This window comes from Gossypium arboreum, chromosome 2 (genome assembly GCF_025698485.1).
Source record: "Gossypium arboreum isolate Shixiya-1 chromosome 2, ASM2569848v2, whole genome shotgun sequence".
In the NCBI taxonomy this organism is placed as follows: Eukaryota; Viridiplantae; Streptophyta; class Magnoliopsida; order Malvales; family Malvaceae; genus Gossypium; species Gossypium arboreum.
The window spans coordinates 64254147-64271326 of NC_069071.1; the positions used below are offsets into that span (position 1 = coordinate 64254147).

At 37.8% G+C, this 17180-nt stretch overlaps 1 non-coding gene across 1 annotated transcript; it reads right to left on the reverse strand.

Moving 5' to 3' along the window:
* Positions 1-5410: 5410 nt before the first annotated feature.
* LOC128289995 (small nucleolar RNA R71) lies at positions 5411-5516 on the reverse strand. Its single transcript, XR_008279635.1, has one exon. It is a non-coding gene; the product is annotated as a small nucleolar RNA R71 (small nucleolar RNA).
* Positions 5517-17180: the final 11664 nt, after the last annotated feature.

Genomic DNA, 17180 nt, shown 5'->3' on the forward strand with positions numbered 1-17180 from the left:
GGACCAATCTTTTTGAAGATTTTATATGGTCCAATAAATCTGGTGCTCAACTTCCCTTTTCTCTCGAATCTCAACACCTTTTTCCATGGAGACGCTTTCAAAAATACACTATCTTCTACTTCACACTCGATGTCCATCCTTTTTAGGTCAGGATATGACTTCTATCTATCGGAAGACATTTTCGATCTTTCTCGAATCAACTTAGTCTTATATTCGGTAGCTTAGACAAATTTTGGACCCAACATCGATTTTTTGTTCAACTTAGTCCAACACGATGGTGTTTGACACTTGCGTCCATCAATGCCTCATACAGTGCCATTTGAATACTTGTTTGAAAACTATTATTGTAGACAAACTCTGCCAATGGTAGATTATCCTCCTAACTACCTTTAAACTCAATTATACAACTTTTCAACTTGTCCTCAAGTGCTTGAATTACTCACTCCGACTAACCTTTAGTTTGTGGATGGAAAGTTGTGTTAAACTCTAACATAGTTCCCATAGCTACATGAAATTTATTCCAAAATTGAGATGTGAAACGAGGATCCCAATATGAAATTATCGATAACGATATACCATGCAATAGCACAATCTCAACAATATATAGTCTCGCCAATTTTTGTAGGGAGTAACCCATCCGAACAAGTAAGAAGTGGGTCGACTTAGTCAACTTATCCACTATAACCCAAATCAAATCCTTTTTTGTGGGTGTCAAGGATAACCAACTAATAAAGTCTACAGTAACATGCTCCCACTTTCATTGCAGAATCTTAATCAGTTACAACAATCCCGAAGGGAATTGATACTCAACTTTCGCTTACTGACAAGTCAAATGATTTGCCACAAACTTAGTTACTTCCTCTTTCAATCCATGCCATCAATACATTTCTCTCAATACTTGATACATTTATTACTTCCAGGGTGCATAGCATAATGGATACTTTGAAAAGTTATCAAAGTATGAAATTTGGTTCATGGATGTATATGTTGAAAATTAGAAATTTATGGTTGAAAATGAAAGGTTATTGATAGATAAATAACTTTTACAAAGTGATTTTTGATGAAAACATGATTTAGGGACTAAAATGTAAAGTTGTGAAAATTGATGAAAAATTCTAAAATTTATAGAAAATATGTGCTATAAATTCAACTTTGAAATTTTGCTTAGGCTTGGAATAGGGAGTAAATTGCATAAATTTCATTTTCCGAGCCTAAGGACGAAATTGGAATTTATGGAAAAGTTAAGGACAAAATGGTAATTTTTTCTAGGACATAAATTGAGTCCAAATGAATATGAAATGTGTGAAATTGATGGTTAAAGTTATTTATATAGATCCAGAAAACACAAATTCAAGGTTAGATCGAGGAAAAGAAAAGGTTTCGAATTAGTAGATTATTTATGCGAACAAGTGTCGAGGTAAGTTCGTGTAAATTAATCGAGCATGTGAATATGTTAACTTGAATGTTATGATTGTATGCAATATGAATTATATTTATGTGAATGTTATAAATGTGTGAAATGATTACATGTTCGAAAATGTTGGAAAAAGGGTAAAGTCTCATTTGAATATTGAATTCCGATGAATATATGTGCTTTCCTGAAATGAATGAGGTCCTGCATTTGTTGCTGACGGGATTTAGCTCGGATGAGTAATCCTATTGACCTTGTTATAGAAAGGATTTAGCTTAGACGGGTAATCCTGATAAATCTCTCTTGATCATATGTTACAATTAGGATTTAGCCTAGATTGGTAATCCTAATTGAGCTCTTCTGAGCGTACATTACATAAAGGATTTAGCTTAGACTGGTAATCCTATAATACGATATGTGGATAGAGAGTGTGTTCTTTGATTAGATGCCCTAAAGGGGTACTCTTGAATAAGAATTGAAGGGTTATTGAATCGTACACCTTGAGTGTATTGCTTGAGCATCCATCGAAATTTCAATGATTCAACGGACAAAACTCTTGGCATGATGAGGGAATTATGAGATGAAATTGAAATGTCTTGAAAGAATATTTCATGATGTGCTCATCTACTTGATTTATATGAAGACTTTGTGACTAACATGTTTGATTGTATGTATGTGTTTAGACAATTATGCCAAATGGATGGAACCATGATATTGTATGCTTAGGTTTAATAAACGGGATTGGTAAGTTTAGTTTCCATTATACGAACTTACTAAGCATGTAATGCTTACTTTTTGTATCCCTATTTTATAGTGCTCGGAAGCTCACAAAGGTTGAAGATCATTGGAGGATCATCACACTATCCACTAACTTATTTTGGGTATATATATATATATGGTAAAATCATTTTGGTATAATGGCATGTATAGGCTAACTTGGCCATAGATGGCTTAAATATGTGGTTTGTAATCTAGCCATTGGAATGGCTAGAAATGGTTGTTTTTGATATACTTGTAATTTCATACTAGGGTAGCATTATACATGTTAGTGGTTGTTCAAATTATGCCCAACATATGGAATATACAAAGGTAAGATCATAAACATGTATTCATACAATGATATGCATTGTTGAGTGATAGAAATTACTAAATTTGAATGCTTGAATTGGTTGGTATTTGGATGTGAGTTTAAGTGCAGGTCATTGGTATGATTTTGGGTGAGAAATAAAGCTAGAAATGACTTTATTTTGTCCACACGGGTCTAGACTGTGTATGACACACGGCCTGGTAATGAGCATGTCGTTAGGCCGTGTGTCCACTGCACATTAAAATTTGAGAAACAAAATGCTCAAAATTGAGCACACGGGCAGAGACACGGCCGTGTGTCTCAGTCGTGTGTGCTACACGGCTAGAACAGGGGCGTGTGTCTTGGCCGTGTGGAACCTTCATCTAATTTCAAAAGAATTTAATTAACCACATGGCCTAGAACAAGGGTATGTGGCATGGCCGTGTGCACAAGTCAGAGAGTTACACGGGGTCGAACATGACCTGTAGCACTGGCGTGTCCCTTGGACCACATGGGCGTGTGAGCCCTGCATCTTAGAAAATTTGTAAAATGTCGCGAAAAATTCTTAGAGATTCTGATTAAGTCTCGACTTGATTCTAATGCTCGTATTGGGCCTTAAGGTTCCATTTAAGGGACAATATGAATAATCTCGGTTAATGAATAGTAATTTACGTAATTTATGTAATATCCCAAAATAGGGCCTAGCCGGAACAGTGGTTTTGGGACCACAAATCTGACATTGAAATATTTATTTTACGATTATTATGAGGTCTAGAATATGAGTATATGCAGATGTTAAAGTTTCAAGAAGAAATTCTATGAGTAAGGTGTCCAATTGAAAATTAAGGACCAAATTGAATAAAGTGCAAAACTTGGGTTCTAGAAGCAATTTGTATATGATAAACTGTAATTTTTACATATTTTTACCCCATGTTTAACGCATTTTATGGATGATTTCCCATTAGAATTGGTGAATTCGATGCTCCTAATGCTTTAATTTCATGTTTTATACTTAAGAGAGCGTAGGAGAGCGAAAGGAATGAGAAACGGGCCAAAAACGGAGAAAATAGGCCAAAGTATGAAATGAACACGGCCTGGACTTCCTCACACAGATAGCCCACACGGCCGTGTCAATTTGGAAGAATCGAAGCATGGCTCAGACGGGTAGAACACACGCCCGTGCCATTCTAATAGGCTTGAACACGGCCTGAAATTATCGCACACGGGTGTGTCACACGGGCGTGTCCCTGCCGAGCCCAAGTTTATTACAATTCAGAAAAGGCCACTTTTGAGGGCTCATAGGCATTCCAAAGCCTATAAATACACCCTAGAAGAGGAGAAAAAGGACACACAGAATAAGGAGTAAGGAATAACTCCAAGGAAGCCGATTGATTCATCTCAGAAGCCAGATTCATCATCAAGACTGAATATCTCTCCTCAATTTCCCCTTCAGGAGTTTTGGGTTTTCTTTATGTTTTATATTCTTTATTATTCCGAGATGTTTTCTTATTATTTTTTCTAAATTGTATGATAAATATTTAACTTGTTCTTAATTATGTGTTCTTAATTCTTGTTTTGATGTCCCAAGATACTGATTCAAGATAAGCTCTTGTTCAGAGGAGGAATAGACCCTGTCTAAGAGTACATTTGTCATAATTAAGTGGAGTCCTAGACATAGGATGACAAGATTTTTCCGGATTAGGGTGAAACCTAATAAGGGGATCCATAGACCGAGTTAATGCAATCCTAGAATGTTAATTAGAGAAAGGTCTCAATTATTCAATCTAGGGATTATACGTTAATAGTCTCGAATAGGGATAATAACATAACTTAGGGATCTCTATGGAACAAGTTAAATGAACAAATCGTCCGATTCGGAGCCAGAATAACAAGTGCAGTCTAGGTGGATTTTTCTTTAGGTATTGTCTTAATTCAATCGATTTTCCCAAAAGCAATTCCCCAATTGTATTCTTTGTGAGTTCTTAGTTTAGATAATTAGTTAGTTAAAACAAAACCTTTTTATTCCTAGGCTAGATAATAAAAAGATAGTCATTACTAGTACTTTTAGTTCCTTTGGGTTCGACAATCCGGTCTTGCTAAAACTTTACTACTGTTCGATAGGCACACTTGCCTACATCGCGATAATAGTTAGTTTCAAGAACGATTAATTATAAATATTTAAAACCTATCACGAAATCACGCGATCAAGTTTTTGGCGTCGTTGCCGGGGAACTAAAATATTTGGAACACTCAATTTTTATTACTTTAGCCATTTATTTTTCTTGCAATCTAATTTTATTTTTAATTTTGTTCTAATTTACTAATTTTCTTTTTCCTTCTTCTGGCAGGTTTTATAGTTTATGACTAGAAGAAACCCGTCAGGGCCACTACTTTTGACGAAGAAATCAATCGTACAGTTCGCAGAAACCAAAGAGAAATAAGGCGAAGCTTAAGATACATAGAGAACGAGCAAGAGGATGATACTCAATCCCCAACTGAAGAGATGGCTGAAAACCAAGGCAATCAGCTACCGCCTGCAATTGCAGCTAATCAAAATCCTGCTCCACGCACTAAGTATGATTATGCTAAACCTTCTTTAACAGGAACTGAATCGAGCATAGTTAGACTTGCTATAGCTACAAATACTTTTGAACTGAAACCTAACACAATTCAAATGATACAACAGTTTGTTCAGTTTGATGGTTTGCAGGATGAAGATCCCAACGCTCACTTAGCAAACTTTTTGGACCTATGCGATACATTTAAAATCAATGGCATTTTTGATGATCCCATACGTCTTCGATTGTTTCCTTTTTCATTGAGGAACAAGGCTAAACAGTGGTTGAACTCGTTACCATGAAGGTCAATTACTACTTGGGAACAAATGACCGAAAAATTTTTACAAAAATATTTTTCGCCGGCTAAAACGGATAAATTACGTAATGATATCTCTTCTTTTGTGCAGATGGATTTAGAAACACTCTACGATGCATGGGAGAGATACAAGGACCTTTTGAGAAGGTGCTCTCACCACGGGTTACCGCTTTGGCTTTAGGTTCAAACATTCCATAATGGCCTGAATCCTTCGACTCGGCAAATGGTTGACGCAGCCGCTGGCGGAACCATCAATAACAAAACACCTGAAGATGCTTATGAGTTCATAAAAGATATGTTACTGAATAACTATCAGTGGCAAGTCATGAGGACAAAGGCAACAAAAACAGCCGGTGTTTATAACGTCGATTCGGTCACCATGCTCTCTAATCAGGTAGAACTCTTAAATAAGAAAATTGATGGTTTCCTTAGTTCTTCACAGGTTCATCTAGTAATGAGGTGCGAGACGAATGGAGGAGGAGCATGCACAGAGTATCAACCCTTCAACCCTAGCATCAAGGAGGAACAAGTCCAATATATGGGTAACAATAACTCTAGATCCCAAAATAACCCATATAGTAACACTTACAATTGCAGGTTGGAGGAACCACCCAAATTTCTCATGGGGAGGCCAAGAAAATCAGTGACCACCTCCGGGCTACCAACAGCCACCCTATCAACAGGAAAAGAAACCAAACCGAAACGACACTTAAAAATCAACAAGCGTCAATCCAAGGGCTCGAAACTCAGATAGGCCAACTTTCTAAACTAATCTCCGAACGACCATAAGGTAGCTTGCCAAGTAATACTGAACCTAACCCAAGGGAATAGCTCAACGTGATTAATGTTCAAGATGAAGAAGGATTCGTTGAGCCTGAGTCAGAACCGAGGCAAGAAACTATGGTAAGCAAAGGTAAAGGTAAGGTAGATTATAATAAAAACAAATCAGTGACTATCGAATATAAACCTCGTGTGCCATATCCCAACACGCGAAGGAAAGACCGCTTAGATGAACAATTTGGTAAATTCCTTAAACTCTTAAAAAAATTACATATTAACTTACTGTTTATTGAAGCTCTATCACAGATGCCAAACGCAATGAAATTTTTAAAGGAGCTTTTAGCAAATAAGTGGAAGTTGGACGAGGCATCGCATGTGAAGCTGAATGCAGTTTGCTCAGCTATTCTCCAAAATAAATGACCCAACAAACTAAAAGATCCAGGGAGTTTTACAGTTCCTTGCCTAATTGGTAGTTTAGATGTTAATAATGCATTAGCTGATTTAAGGGCTAGTATCAACGTCATGCCCTACAAAATGTTCAAACAATTAGGTCTTGGGAAACCCAAACAAACTAGGATGAGCATTGAATTAGCGAATAAAACTATAAGATTTCCTAAGGGTATTATTGAAGATGTGCTAGTTAAAATCGATAAATTTATATTTCCCGTGGACTTCATTGTTCTAGACATAGAAGAGAATAGCAACACCCCTTTAATTTTAGGAAGGCCTTTTTTAGCAACTGCTAAAATGATCATTGATGTTGGCACAGGTGACCTCACGCTCTGTGTGGGAGATGAAACAATCACCATTCAAGCTCGCAATTCTGGCAACATATCAGAAATTGAAGGTGATCGTCTAACCCATTCTACTAAAACTGACAATATGGTACAACCTACTTTGTAGGAAATGAGTCTGAAGGAAGCACATGAGTCATTCTCACGAAATAGTAGAAGACCTACTCATGAAGAACGAAGGCTGCAAATAGAGGAGCTAGATGAATGGTGAACACATAAACCGAGAACACACGATAAACCAAAACTCTGCCAAAACGAGCTCGATACCTTTCCAAATCAACTTAAGGTTGGAGATAAAGTCTTATTAGATACGACAGATCCTCACATTGTCACTGCCAGACCGAATGAAGAAATCCCTCTTACGGTACTTAGTATTTTTCCATTCGGTACAGTTGAGGTAAGTCACCCTAAGTTTGGCACTTTTAAGGTAAACAACACTCGTTTAAAACCTCATTTTGTTGAGATTGATAGCAGGAACGAGGAGTATAAAATCCTCGAACCACCATGACCATTCAACGCAGAGGTAAGTCGAGCTTAGACTATAAATAAGCGCTTCTCGGGAGGCAACCCGAGCACTAACTGTATTAACTTCTTTAAAATTTAGTCTTCAACACCTAACTTACTAACGAAGCTCTTGAATATAGGTTTTCCACAGAGACATAGCCAAGCACACGGGCGTGCTTAGGGTCGTGTGAAAATAGGGAAAAGATTTCTCCAAACACGGGCTACGATAAAATGCCACGGCCGTGCGACATGGCCGTGGTCGAGCTTGCCAAAACAACACGGGCATGCGACACGCCCGTATGGAAGAACCGTGGGCGAACCTGTTAAAACAGCACAGGTCTGCGACATGCCCGTGCCTAGCCCCCGTGGTCAAACCTGTCAAATTAACATGGACGTGGGGCTTGCATACATGGGAGTGGGAGAAGCGAATGAAGCTAGACACGGTCATGCGACAAGGCCGTGTGTACCCACACGCGAATAGGAAAAACACGAAACACATGGGAAAAAAATTGGGGAACATGGGTGTGTTACCTGGCCGTGTGGCCCAAAATCTATAAATACCCTACACTATTCACTTTCTTCTCCGTTCAAAAACCCTAACCCTAGCCGCTGCAAGTTCACATGGCCTCCCTGCCACGCCCGTGCATCGCCTCCAACTCCATTTTCGACGCCCGATTTCTCTCCCTTAGCGTTTGTTTACTCTTTTCACCTCTATTCTACTTACTTTTAATGTTTATTTTTAAAATAATCTTTATTTTTCTTTTACTATTTCCATTTTGTTCATTATTTCTGCATTGTTAGATTATTTATCATACATTTCATGTTAAATCGAGTTGTTAGGAAAGCCTCACTCTTTTTTTCATACACATTCCACTACTATGCCTATTCTCATGCCATTACAATGATAATGTCGAGAAATTATGCTATCAAAATAATTTGGTTAATATTAGTAGTTGTGGCTGAAAGTTTGATTTTTATTTGAAATTTGTCTTCATCTTACTTTGACCACTCATTAAGATGACTTGATGATTCTAATAGTAGGTATCATGTCGTCTTCACGAGGAAAGAAAATCGCCGTACCTGCTTCGAAGAAGAGGAAGGGAGTGTCATCTTCTGCAGGTCTAACCACGAAAATTTGTCACCCTCTCCTGCAGTTCCCCCGAGGGCCCTAAGAAGAAATTTTCCAAATCCTTCGGGCCCGACCTTTAATTACGGGTCGCTGCATCGACTGGGCTGCTGTAGAACAAGTTCAGTTGGCTAATACGATTCGGGCCCTCCTAACCACCGACCCTTGAAAGCTATTCTTTAGGATCATTGAGCCAACATACCTCGAGCTTACGATGGAACTATGCTCAACGTTCCATCTTGAGACCGTAATGACAACCTACGATGATCCCGGCACGGTCCAATTTCGCTTAGGAGGATTAATCCACCAGCTAAGCATCCCAGAGTTCGGTGCTGCACTGGGCTTATATACGAAGGAGTTCATGGAGGAGAATGAACTACATGCTCTCACTCGCCACATACACTTCTCTCCCTCGAAGTGCTGGCACACTTTGGACCCTGGTGCTGCCTCCTACAATCCTAGCCTCTCCAAGGCATCAGTTCTCCCACCATCCCTGAGGTACTTACACACCATTTTGGCTTACACGATAACGGGGAGGCGAGAGAGAACTGGCATCGTCAATACCCACAACGCCTACTTTTTATGGTGTATGTCGCACGGGCATGCCATCGACCTAGCTTATTTTATTGCCCTCGCCATTCAGCACCAGACAGAGCGGCATAGGAAAGGGGTCATCTCCATTAGCCCATACGTGACTCAATAGGCTCGACACTTTGGGCTTCTCAGCACCACAGCCTAAGGATCATCCTTAACCCTCATTGGCCAGATGTCTCCACAAGACATCTCGAGCATGTTTAGCATGAGGATGATCAAAAAGCGCCCAGGAACCTACCCTCTTCAATATCGTCTCGCCCAATATACTGAGGAAGAGGCATACGAGGACATTCCTGATGATGTCCCTCCACAGGACGAGGACCCATCGACTCAGCCACCACCACCCTCTCGTCCAGTTCATGCGGTGGCTTCATATGCTGACATCTCTGAGTGCCTCACTCGATTTGAGTAACATTGTTTTCAACGATTTGACAACATTGATGCTACTCTACAGCATATTTGTCAGCACCTCCACATCTCATCGCCAGTCCTACGTCGCGAACCATCAAGCGATGAAGATGTTTAAAAACATTTGTTTATTATTTTATGTTTTTAATTTTTATTAAAACTACTTTTTATTTTTATTATACTTTAGAATTTTATTTTTAATTATCAATTTCGATTATTTCTTTATGGGTAATTATTCTTCTTAATATCCCCTAAAAAGTTCCTGATTTTATCACAGTTATATAGAGCTCTTAAGCTCATCATCGCATAGGAACTAAAAACTCCACTGGGAAAGGTTCTCCACGACTGTCATGTCCTGATCGACCACGACCATAGTTACCACTAGATATAATATTCTTTTGGCGCAGGACTTATGGACTAATGAACCTCTACCACCACTGGAGTATCCTCCTCCACTCTCGCACCGATTACTCTCGAAAACTCCAGTTCGAGGTATTCATCATACAAGAAGTTTCACTTTTCTCTCTATCTTATTTTTATATTCTAATATCTATCTTTGTACATTGAGGGCAATGTACATCTTAAGTGTGGGGGGTATTTATTTCATTATCAGAAAAATCCCTGAATGACTACCTTGTTCTCTTGGAAAGCTCTCATACCGTATTTAAGATAAATTTTGACTGATTTATGATTTTGATTGATATATCTTGAATTAAAACATAGGAATTTATACATTGATTGTTTAAACTTTAAGACATTAGAGAATCAAGCATGATAAGTTGATTTTTAAGAATTTAAAATTACAGGTTGTTTCCCCAAGTCTAAGTATTACGTTGAATTGGAATCCACTAGTTTAAACATAAAAAAGCCATAATTTTTGTGAGATTTTTGAACCTTTTGAGCATCTATTAATTCTTTCATGCTCACTTTTATTATTGCTTTGAGTGCGTCAATATCAAATTGTTATTCTAGAACTTGCCTGATTATGCATGTCAAGACCACACTATTTGATTTGATATATCAAAATGATAGGGGCACTTAGGATTAACCCACTCATGCCATGAAAAGCCTACCTCCACGATTAACTCTTAATAAACCCCTTTGAGCCTAACAAGCCATTCCTTGTATTGCCCTTAATATTAACCCTTAAGCCATTATTGTTGAAATCCCCTAAATTAATTTGATCCCTATTTTTGTCGAGATTTAAGTTGAGTAAATTGCTTAGCTTTATCTTGTTTGTAATAAGTTAGTCTATGTTATTTAACTTGTTCTTAAAAAAACACAATGTATAAACATTAGTAATTCCATATTCTGAAAAGAAGCTCTGTATACGCAAGTGATATCAACTCTATTTCTAGTTAGGCAATTTTTCAATTCAATCTTGACTCTAACCCTTTCTTTCAGCTTATGACCACACCCCTAACCAAGCCTCATTACAACCCTTTAAAGACCTTTTGATTGATGTATCATCTTAAATTATAGTGGTGGAGATTTGATTTTCATGCAAGCCTATGGTAATTACTTTTCATTATTGACTATTGAGTGCTTCATTTATTGTCCTTAAACACCTCAAGTGATTTGAGTGAATCTTTGGTGAGGATGTGAAACTCTATGATATTCTGAATCAAAGGTAATTACTTAGATGAGAGACACCTATGTTTGCATAATTAAATACTCAACTTGGAATGTTTGAAACTTTTATGTTCTTTTAGTCGAATTCTCAATGTATGATTACCTATGGATTATTTTGAGATATTATCGATAAAAATTATAAGTTGAGAAGAATTTATTTTGATTACGAGTTGAGAATTTTGCTTGAGAACAAGCAAATGCTTAAGTTTGGGGGTATTTGATAAACCGTAATTTATACATATTTTTACCTTATGTTTAACTCATTTTATGGATGATTTCCCATTAGAATTAGTGAATTTGATGCTCTTAATGCTTTAATTTCATGTTTTATACTTAGGAGAGCATAGGAGAGCAAAAGGAATGAGAAATGGGCCAAAATCGGAGAAAATAGGCCAAAGTACGAAATCAACACGGCCTGGACTTCCTCACACGGGCAGCCCACACGACCGTGTTAATTTGGCAGAATCGAAGCACGACTCACACGGGTAGAACACATGCCCGTGCCATTCTAACAGGCTCAAACATGGCCTGAAATAATCGTACACGGGCTTGTCACACGGGCGTGTCCCTGTCGAGCCCAAGTTGAGTCCAATTCAGAAAAGGCCACTTTTGAGGGCTCATAGGCATTCCAAAGCCTATAAATACACCCTAGAAGAGGAGAAAAAGGACACACAGAATAGGGAGTAAGGAATTACTCCAAGGAAGCCGATTGAGTCATCTCAGAAGCTGGATTCATCATCAAGACTGAAGATCTCTCCTCAATTTCCTCTTCAGGAGTTTTGGGTTTTCTTTATGTTTTGTATTATTTATTATTCTGAGATGTTTTCTTATTTAGTTATGAACTAAAACCCTTAAATTCCTAAGGGGAATGAAACCTAAGACGAATCTTGTTATTATTTTCTGAATTGTATGATAAATATTTAACTTGTTCTTAATTATGTATTCTTAATTCTTGTTTTGATATCCCAGGATATTGATTCAAGATAAGCTCTTATTTAGATAAGGAATAGACCCTGTCTAAGAGGACATTTTTCATAATTAAGCAGAGTTGTTTGCACGCTTTTTCATAGGGTGACAAGATTTTGCCGGATTAGGGTGAAACCTAATAAGGGGATCCATAGATCGAGTTAATGCAATCCTAGGATCTTAATTAGAGAAAGGTCGCAATTATTCAATCTAGGGATTAGACGTTATTAGTCTCGAATAGGGATAATAACATAACTTAGGGATCTTTACGGAACAAGTTAAATGAATAAATCTCCGATTTGGAGCCAGAATAACAAGTGCAGTCTTGGTGGATTTTTCCTTAGGTATTGTCTTAATTCAATCGATTTTCCCAAAAGCAACTCCCCAATTCTATTCTCTGTGAGTTCTTAGTTTAGATAATTAGTTAGTTAAAACAAAACCTTTTTATTCCTAGGCTAGTTAATAAAAAGACAGTCATTACAAGTACTTTTAGTTCCTTTAGGTTCGACAATCCGGTCTTGCTAAAACTTTACTACTGTTCGATAGGTACACTTACCTACATCGCGATAATAGTTAGTTTCAAGAATGATTAATTATAAATATTTAAAACCTATCAAGAAATCACGCGATCAGTATGAAATTGCTTTAGATTATTAATTAGAGTCCTTAAAGAGCAATTTGCCCAATTTCTAAGTTTTTGGACAAAAATGAGCATGTATGGATAAAATTTGAAAGAAAGGGCTTAAGGGCATTTTGGTCATTTGGCTAATTAATAAAATAAAATGGGAAAATAGGCTAAAGCTTAGCTCATCTTCTCCACCTTGCTGCCGAAATTTGAGAGCCACCATAGCTAGGGTTTCTTCACTTTTCAAGCTCAATAGTAAGTGCTCCCAAGCCCCGTTTTTAATATTCTTCGTATTTTTGAAATCCTAGTAACTTACTATCTCCATTTCTACCAATATTTTGAGTTAGAGTTCATGTATGTAAAGTGACCCATGTGTGACATGTTTATTCTTTGATGATTTATAGAGGAATATTAAAGTTGGATGTGTGTTAAACATTTTTGAAAAAAGGTGTAAAATATGTGGTAGAAATGTGAAATAATGGAAAATTTTGGGCTGCCATAAGAGGAAAGAACATTCGGCTAGGCTTGGGTAATGTAGAAAATTCATGCATTTCATCATACGAGCCTAAGGATTAAATCGTAAATAATGTGAAAGGTTAGGGGCAAAACAGTTATTTTGTCCGGGAGTGAAATTTAGACTCGAAAAGAATAATGTGAGGTATTAATGATCCATTTTTATTGTTATAGACCCTGATGAACAAATTTCAGAGGTCGATCGAGGAAAACGAAAGGTTTCAAAATAACCGAGACGCAAAACTGAAACATATACCAGGTAAGTTCGAATAACTTTAAGTAAACTATTAACATGCCTAGTTACTTGTGCTATGAATGTATGATAATTGGTTATAATGATGGCATGAAAATCTACAAAGTATGTTAATAATAATGAAATAATAATAAATGTCTCGGTTGAAGACAAAAGGGAAAATCGATGGATAAACCATGGCTTACATGACTTGAGATCCTGCATGTGTTGTAGAAAAGGTTTTAGCCCAGACGAGTAATCCGTTGATCTCAAATATGGGAAGGATCTAGCTCGGACAGGTGTTCCTTAAGTGATCAAGCGTCTCGAAGAATATGTGTGCATTGTGGATTTAACTCAGACGGGTAATCTGACTAGGGTCTGAATTTAGCCTGGACTAGTAATTTATGTTCGAGCTCACTAGGAGTGTTTGTCACTGCAAGGGATTTAGCCTGGACTGGTAATTCCGACATTACCCTATGAGTTTACATTACAGGGGATTTAGCCTAGACTAGTAGTCCCGCCGTATGATGTGAGGTTCGCGAAAGTGCATACTTAAGATGATCGCACTTATAACTTGACAGTAAATGAATAATCCATCGAGACTTTCGAGAAACTCAGCGGGATTAACATGAGATATAAAAATGAAAATGTTGAATGATGAGCTCATCTAAGACAAATTACATGGTGCATTGTTATGAGACTAACTTGTTGATTGAGTACATGTGATAGGGAAACTATTTCATGCTTGTTGGTTTTATTGCCTAATATGGATGCATGCTAATTAATTGGTAAGTTTACTTTTCAGTTATTCCAGCTTACTAAGCATGTAAATGCTTACCCCTCTCTTTTCCCTGTCTTACAGAGCTCGTGGACTCGCGAAGATTGGGAGATGGTTGGAGAGTCAACACACTATCATCTTGTCTAGCTTTGGTTTATAGATACTTTTATTTTGTTCAATGACATGTATAGGCCTTTTGTTATTTTGTTATATGTGTCATTTAATTAGCCAATATGAAGGCTTATAAAAGTATGCATATTCACTTATATATGGCCATGGAAATTGGCTCATGTTGGTGTAGGTTATGACCTACCAAATTGTGCATGTTATGTTACAATGTTCTTGTGATGATTAAATATGGTGTATTACAATTAGTCATATGTAGCATGACCAAATTACATGGGGTGGTTAGGCCTCAATTTTGGCAATGAGTTAAGATAATGAGCCAATCTTAATTGAGTCACAAGTCATGGAAATCCTTAAGATAAAGGGGACAACCAAGCATGTATAAAAACCGATGAGATGAGGTTTACATGCAATGAGGTATATTAAGATCATTTAAGAGTATAATTAGACCATGTTAAGTGTTATTGAAAACTATAAGTGGATATGGTTATTAGAGGTGACCTAAGGCTTGGAAAATAGCCTAACAAGGTCCACACAGGTAGACACAAGGGCGTGTGTCTAGGCCGTGTGTTACACACGGACTGCCCCATGGGCGTGTGAAATGGCCATATGTCCCTTGCACCTAAAAATATTAAGTCAGAATGCATGGTAGTAAACACATGGGTAGAGACACGGGCGTTTATCTCAACCGTGTAGAGGGCACGGACTAGCACATGGGCGTGTGTCTTGGCCGTGTACCCCTAAATGCATACTGACATCATAAACAGAATGCTCGAGTTTTTAGACACGGGCGACCACACGGGCATGTCTAGGCAGTGTTAAGGACACGGGCCAAGGACACAGGCATGTGCTTGGCCATGTGAAAACCCTTGTAGGTTTGAAATAGAAAATAAATTCAATTAATTCCACATGGGTAGGGGACACGGACGTGTGCATTGCCTCTTCATTGGCGTGTGAGGCTTAACTTAGAAAATTTTTCAAGAACTTTCTCAGGCCCTCAGTCTAGTCTTGGACCTTTCTTAATGTATGTTTTGGGCCCCGTAGGCCCATAATAGGGACACTAAGATGTTGTTTGATTGGGTTCAAATTGGAACGAAATTTTATAACCCGTATTTCCTAAAAATGTTCGAGTACATGTCTGGTAACGTCTTGTACTTGATCCCGGTCTCAGGTACGGGTAAGGGATGTTACAATTTATCTGTAAATATTTTGAAAGTTTTGGTAATGCTCCGTAACCTTATTTCGGTGACGAATGCTGGTTAAGGGGTGTTACATTTAGTAGTATCAAAGCTATGATTTAGCTGATTCTTGGATTTAACGTAGCAAACATGAGTTTAGCTATACCTGTCATTATATAATTTGTGATAGTGTGATGTCTCCTGATCATTTTAAATGTGTTTTTCATATAGTAATGTCATCCAACCAAGCTAGAGCTGAATCCGAGGAAGCTGGGAGCAATGCTTCAGCTTCAGTTCAAAGAGTTGCATTTGCATCTGGTAGTGAAAGGCCCGTATCTGAGGGCCGAATTGAGGATGCAAAACAAGCCTTCTTTCAATTGATGAATGAATGGTTTACTGAGTATTTAAGAACAAACCCCGTTGTACAACAACCTCCCCCACCTGCTCCTCAACTGGTTCCTGAAGTACCACAGGGTGCTGAACCTACTAGAATAGGTAAGCCTCCGATAGATAAAATTTGTAAGCATGAGGTAGAAGAATTTAGAGCTATCGCAGATGATGATCCTAAAAGGGATGAATTTTGGTTGGAAAATACCATCCGGGTTTTTGATGAACTATCTTGTACACCTGCTGAATGTTTGAAATGTGTAGTATCTTTACTGAAAGATACAACTTATCATTGGTGGAATACCATAACCTCAGTTGTACCAAGAGACAACATTACATGGGAATTCTCCCAGGCTAAATTCAGAAAGAAATTTGTTACTCAAAGATTTATGGATCATAAAAAGAAAGAATTTTTAGAACTCAAGCAGGAAGACATGATTGTATCTGAGTATGAACCAGAATTTGTTTGGTTGAGCAAATATGCCAGAGAATTGGTTCTAGTTGAGGCTGAGATGTGTAAACGCTTTGAAGAGGGTTTAAATGAAGATATCAAGTTATTGATCTGAATTCTCAAAATAAGGGAATTTACGGTGTTAGCCGGTCGAGCACACAAAGCTGGGGAATTGAGTAAAGAAAAGAAACAAGTTGAAAGAGAGGCTTGAGTTTTTGGAAAAAGGATTATGAGCAAGCCACAATCATCTGCTTCTAAGAAAATAAATAAGTATTATGATCGTGTCACTACCTCTACAGGGTATTCTGGAAAAGAACAAGGCTCTTAACGCTCTAACCCGAGGTCTTCATCGCCATCTGTAACCAGTGTGGGTAGTGTTGGTAATCCCAACCCAAAATGTAAACATTGTAACAAATTTTATTTTAGGGAATGCTGTTTGAGAAGTGGAGCTTGTTACCGATGTGGTTCATTCGACCATTTTCTCAGAGATTGTCCAGAATAAAGAAATAGAACTAGCTCCAAAGCCGAGTAATCCTATCTCGAAGGGCAAACCACCCCGTCACCCCGGTAATGTTAGTGGTAGTCAAGGTACTACCAGGGATATAGCAGTTAAATCTGAGGCACGAGCACCTGCAAGAAGATATGCTATTCGTGCTAGAGAAGATGCTTTTGCACTAGACATCATTACTGGTACATTTTATCTACTTGATACTATATTACTACTTTGATTTAACT